The following is a 7,055-nucleotide window of genomic DNA, read 5'->3' on the forward strand; positions in this document are numbered from 1 at the left end:
CGGAAGGGTCCCGGGGGTCCACCGGGTGGGGCCACCTATCCCGGAGGGGCCCGTGGGCTGAAGTGGGAAGGGAACCAGCCCCTAGTGGGCTGGGCGCCCCCCCCCATGGGCCTCCCCCCATGCGCCTAGGGTTGCAAACCCTAGGGTGGGGGGGCTTCCCACTTGCCTTGGGGGGCAAGGCACCCCCCTTGGCCGCCGCCCCCACCCTATAGATGGGTTTGGCCGGCGCCCCCCCCCCCCCTCCCAAGGGGGCCTATATAAAGGGGGGAGGGAGGGCAGCAAGAACACAGCCTTGGGCGCCTCCCTCCTCCCCTGCTACACCTCTCCGTCTCGCAGAAGCTCGGCGAAGCCCTGCCGAGACCCGCTACATCCACCACCACGCCGTCGTGCTGCTGGATCTCCATCAACCTCTCCTTCCCCCTTGCTGGATCAAGAAGGAGGAGACGTCGCTGCACCGTATGTGTGTTGAACGCGGAGGTGCCGTCCGTTCGGCACTCGGTCATCGGTGATTTGGATCACGGCGAGTACGACTCCGTCATCCACGTTCATTGGAACGCTTCCGCTCGTGATCTACAAGGGTATGTAGATGCACTCCTTTCCCCTTGTTGCTAGTATACTCCATAGATGCATCTTGGTGAGCGTAGGAAATTTTTTAAATTATGCTACGATTCCCAACAGTGGCATCATGAGCCAGGCCTATGCGTAGTTACTATGCACGAGTAGAACACAAAGTAGTTGTGGGCGTTGATGTTGCCAATTCTTCTTGCCGCTACTAGTCTTATCTTGTTTCGGCGGTATTGTGGGATGAAGCGGCCCGGACCGACCTTACACGTACGCTTACGTGAGACAGGTTCCACCGACTGACATGCACTAGTTGCATAAGGTGGCTAGCGGGTGTCTGTCTCTCCTACTTTAGTCGGAACGGATTCGATGAAAAGGGTCCTTATGAAGGGTAAATAGAAATTGGCAAATCACGTTGTGGTTTTACGTAGGTAAGAAACGTTCTTGCTAGAAACCTATACAAGCCACGTAAAAACTTGCAACAACAATTAGAGGACGTCTAACTTGTTTTTGCAGCATGTGTTATGTGATGTGATATGGCCAGAAGATGTGATGAATGATATATGTGATGTATGAGATTGATCATATTCTTGTAATAGGTATCACGACTTGCATGTCGATGAGTATGACAACCGGCAGGAGCCATAGGAGTTGTCTTTATTATTTTGTATGACCTGCGTGTCATTGAATAACGCCATGTAAATTACTTTACTTTGTTGCTAAACGCGTTAGCCATAGAAGTAGAAGTAATCGTTGGCGTGACAACTTCATGAAGACACAATGATGGAGATCATGATGATGGAGATCATGGTGTCATGCCGGTGACGAAGATGATCATGGTGCCCCGAAGATGGAGATCAAAGGAACAAATGATATTGGCCATATCATGTCACTATTTGATTGCATGTGATGTTTATCATGTTTTGCATCTTATTTGCTTAGAACGACAGTAGTAAGTAAGATGATCCCTTATGATAATTTCAAGAAAAGTGTTCCCCCTAACTGTGCACCGTTGCGAAGGTTCGTTGTTTCGAAGCACCACGTGATGATCGGGTGTGATAGATTCTAACGTTCGAATACAACGGGTGTTGACGAGCCTAGCATGTACAGACATGGCCTCGGAACACACGCAATACACTTAGTTTGACTTGACGAGCCTAGCATGTACAGACATGGCCTCGGAACACGGAGGACCGAAAGGTCGAGCATGAGTCGTATAGAAGATACGATCAACATGGAGATGTTCACCGATCTTGACTAGTCCGTCTAACGTGATGATCGGACACGGCCTAGTTAAACTCGGATCATGTTTCACTTAGATGACTAGAGGGATGTCTATCTGAGTGGGAGTTCATTGAGTAATTTGATTAGATGAACTTAATTATCATGAACTTAGTCTAAAATCTTTACACTATGTCTTGTAGATCAAATGGCCCACGTTGTCCTCAATTTCAACGCGTTCCTAGAGAAAACCAAGCTGAAAGATGATGGCAGCAACTATATGGACTGGGTCCGGAACCTGAGGATCATCCTCATAGCAGCCAAGAAAGATTATGTCTTAGAAGCACCGCTAGGTGAAGCACCAATCCCACAAAACCAAGACGTTATGAACGCTTGGCAGCAGCGTGCTGATGATTACTCCCTCGTTCAGTGCGGCATGCTTTACAGCCTAGAACCGGGTCTCCAAAAGCGTTTTGAGAAACATGGAGCATATGAGATGTTCGAGGAGCTGAAATTGGTTTTCCAAGCTCATGCCCGGGTCGAGAGATATGATGTCTCCGACAAGTTCTTCAGCTGTAAAATGGAGGAGAACAGTTCTGTTAGTGAGCACATACTCAGAATGTCTGGGTTGCATAACCGCTTGCCTCAGCTGGGAGTTAATCTCCCGGATGACGCGGTCATTGACAGAATCCTCTAGTCGCTTCCACCAAGCTACAAGAGCTTTGTGATGAACTTCAATATGCAGGGGATGGAAAAGACCATTCCTGAGGTATATTCAATGCTGAAATCAGCTGAGGTAGAGATCAGAAAAGAACATCAAGTGTTGATGGTGAATAAAATCACTAAGTTCAAGAAGGGCAAGGGTAAGAAGAACTTCAAGAAGGACGGCAAGGGAGTTGCCGCGCCCGGTAAACCAGTTACTGGGAAGAAGTCAAAGAATGGACCCAAGCCCGAGACTGAGTGCTTTTATTGCAAGGGAAGTGGTCACTGGAAGCGGAGCTGCCCCAAATACTTAGCGGACAAGAAGAAGGCCGGCAACACCAAAGGTATATGTGATATACATATAATTGATGTGTACCTTACCAGTACTCGTAGTAGCTCCTGGGTATTTGATACCGGTGCGGTTGCTCATATTTGTAACTCAAAACAGGAACTACGGAATAAACGGAGACTGGCGAAGGACGAGGTGACGATGCGCGTCGGGAATGGTTCCAAGGTCGATGTGATCGCCGTCGGCACGCTACCTCTGCATCTACCCACGGGATTAGTTTTAAACCTCAATAATTGTTATTTAGTGCCAGCTTTGAGCATGAACATTGTATCTGGATCTCGTTTAATTCGATATGGCTACTCATTTAAATCCGAGAATAATGGTTGTTCTATTTATTTGAGAGATATGTTTTATGGTCATGCCCCGCTGGTCAATGGTTTATTTTTGATGAATCTCGAACATGATGTTACACATGTTCATAGTGTGAATACCAAAAGATGTAAAGTTGATAACGATAGTCCCACATATCTGTGGCACTGCCGCCTTGGTCACATTGGTGTCAAGCGCATGAAGAAGCTCCATGCAGATGGACTTTTGGAGTCTCTTGATTACGAATCATTTGACACGTGCGAACCATGCCTCATGGGTAAGATGACCAAGACTCCATTCTCCGGAACAATGGAGCGAGCAACCAACTTATTGGAAATCATACATACCGATGTGTGTGGTCCAATGAGTGTTGAGGCTCGCGGAGGATATCGTTATGTTCTCACTCTCACTGATGATTTAAGTAGATATGGATATGTCTACCTAATGAAACACAAGTCTGAAACCTTTGAAAAGTTCAAGGAATTTCAGAGTGAAGTTGAGAATCAACGTGACAGGAAAATAAAATTCTTACGATCAGATCGTGGTGGAGAATATTTAAGTCACGAATTTGGTACACACTTAAGGAAATGTGGAATAGTTTCACAACTCACGCCGCCTGGAACACCTCAGAGAAATGGTGTGTCCGAACGTCGTAATCGCACTCTATTGGATATGGTGCGATCTATGATGTCTCTTACCGATTTACCGCTCTCATTTTGGGGCTATGCTTTAGAGACTGCCGCATTCACTTTAAATAGGGCTCCGTCGAAATCCGTTGAGACGACACCGTATGAATTATGGTTTGGGAAGAAACCTAAGCTGTCGTTTCTAAAAGTTTGGGGATGCGATGCTTATGTCAAGAAACTTCAACCTGAAAAGCTCGAACCCAAGTCGGAAAAATGCGTCTTCATAGGATACCCTAAGGAAACTATTGGGTATACCTTCTACCTCAGATCCGAAGGCAAGATCTTCGTTGCCAAGAACGGGTCCTTTCTAGAGAAGGAGTTTCTCTCGAAAGAATTGAGTGGGAGGAAAGTGGAACTTGATGAGGTGATAGTCACCCCTTCCGAACCGGAAAGTAGCGCAGCGCGGGAAAATGTTCCTGTGGTGCCTACACCGACTGGGGAGGAAGTTAATGATGATGATCATGAAGCTTCGGATCAAGTTGCCACTGAACTTCGTAGGTCCACAAGGACACGTTCCGCACCAGAGTGGTACGGCAACCCTGTCCTGGAAATCATGTTGTTAGACAACGGTGAACCTTCGAACTATGAAGAAGCGATGGCGGGCCCGGATTCCGACAAATGGCTAGAAGCCATGAAATCCGAGATAGGATCCATGTATGAAAACGAAGTATGGACTTTGACTGACTTGCCCGATGATCGGTGAGCCATAGAAAACAAATGGATCTTTAAGAAGAAGACGGACGCGGATGGTAATGTGACCATCTATAAGGCTCGACTTGTCGCTAAGGGTTATCGACAAGTTCAAGGGGTTGACTACGATGAGACTTTCTCACCCGTAGCGAAGCTGAAGTCCGTCCGAATCATGTTAGCAATTGCCGCATACTATGATTATGAGATATGGCAGATGGGCGTCAAAACGGCATTCCTTAACGGCTTCCTTAAGGAAGAGTTGTATATGATGCAGCCGGAAGGTTTTGTCGATCCTAAGAATGCTAACAAAGTATGCAAGCTCCAGTGCTCAATCTATGGGCTGGTGCAAGCATCTCGGAGTTGGAACATTCGCTTTGATGAGATGATCAAAGCGTTTGGGTTTACACAGACTTATGGAGAAGCCTGTGTTTACAAGAAAGTGAGTGGGAGCTCTGTAGCATTTCTCATATTATATGTGGATGACATATTATTGATGGGAAATGATATAGAATTCTTGGAAAGTATAAAGGCCTATTTGAATAAGTGTTTTTCAATGAAGGACCTTGGAGAAGCTGCTTATATATTAGGCATCAAGATCTATAGAGATAGATCAAGACGCCTCATTGGTCTTTCACAGAGTACATACCTTGACAAGATATTGAAGAAGCTCAATATGGATCAGTCCAAGAAGGGGTTCTTGCCTGTATTGCAAGGTGTGCAGTTGAGCACGGCTCAATGCCCGACCACGGCAGAAGATAGAGAAAAGATGAGTGTCATCCCCTATGCCTCGGCCATAGGGTCTATTATGTATGCCATGCTGTGTACCAGACCTGATGTAAACCTTGCCGTGAGTTTGGTAGGAAGGTACCAAAGTAATCCCGGCATGGAACACTGGACAACGGTCAAGAATATCCTGAAGTACCTGAAGAGGACTAAGGATATGTTTCTCGTTTATGGAGGTGACGAAGAGCTCGTCGTAAAGGGTTACGTCGACGCTAGCTTCGACACAGATCTGGATGACTCGAAGTCACAAACCGGATACGTGTATATTTTGAATGGAGGAGCAGTAAGCTGGTGCAGTTGCAAGCAAAGCGTCGTGGCGGGATCTACATGTGAAGCGGAGTACATGGCAGCCTCGGAGGCAGCACAGGAAGCAGTCTGGATGAAGGAGTTCATTACCGACCTAGGGGTGATTCCCAATGCGTCGGGCCCGATGACTCTCTTCTGTGACAACACTGGAGCTATTGCCCTTGCGAAGGAGCCCAGGTTTCACAGGAAGACCAGGCATATCAAGCGTCGCTTCAACTCCATTCGTGAAAGTGTTCAAAATGGAGACATAGATATTTGTAAAGTACATACGGACCTGAATGTAGCAGATCCGCTGACTAAACCTCTCCCTAGAGCAAAACATGATCAACACCAGGACGCAATGGGTGTTCGATTCATCACAATGTAACTAGATTATTGACTCTAGTGCAAGTGGGAGACTGTTGGAAATATGCCCTAGAGGCAATAATAAATGGTTATTATTATATTTCTTTGTTCATGATAATTGTCTATTATTCATGCTATAATTGTACTGTCCGGAAATCGTAATACATGTGTGAATACATAGACCACAACGTGTCCCTAGTAAGCCTCTAGTTAACTAGCTCGTTGATCAACAGATAGTCATGGTTTCCTGACTATGGACATTGGATGTCATTGATAACGGGATCACATCATTAGGAGAATGATGTGATGGACAAGACCCAATCCTAAGCATAGCATAAAAGATCGTGTAGTTTCGTTTGCTAGAGCTTTTCCAATGTCAAGTATCTTTTCCTTGGACCATGAGATCGTGCAACTCCCGGATACCGTAGGAGTGCTTTGGGTGTGCCAAACGTCACAACGTAACTGGGTGACTATAAAGGTGCACTACGGGTATCTCCGAAAGTGTCTGTTGGGTTGGCATGGATCGAGACTGGGATTTGTCACTCCGTGTGACGGAGAGGTATCTCTGGGCCCACTCGGTAATGCATCATCATAATGAGCTCTATGTGACTAAGGCGTTAGTCACGGGATCATGCATTGCGGTACGAGTAAAGAGACTTGCCGGTAACGAGATTGAACAAGGTATTGGGATACCAACGATCGAATCTCGGGCAAGTAACATACCGATTGACAAAGGGAATTGTATACGGGATTGATTGAATCCTCGACATCGTGGTTCATCCGATGAGATCATCGTGGAACATGTGGGAGCCAACATGGGTATCCAGATCCCGCTGTTGGTTATTGACCGGAGAGGCGTCTCGGTCATGTCTGCATGTCTCCCGAACCCGTAGGGTCTACACACTTAAGGTTCGGTGACGCTAGGGTTGTAGAGATATGTGTATGCGGAAACCCGAAAGTTGTTCGGAGTCCCGGATGAGATCCCGGACGTCACGAGAGGTTCCGGAATGGTCCGGAGGTGAAGAATTATATATAGGAAGTCAAGTTTCGGCCACCGGGAAAGTTTCGGGGGTTACCGGTATTGTACCGGGACCACCGGAAGG

This window comes from Aegilops tauschii, chromosome 3 (assembly GCF_002575655.3).
Source record: "Aegilops tauschii subsp. strangulata cultivar AL8/78 chromosome 3, Aet v6.0, whole genome shotgun sequence".
Classification (NCBI taxonomy): Eukaryota; Viridiplantae; Streptophyta; class Magnoliopsida; order Poales; family Poaceae; genus Aegilops; species Aegilops tauschii.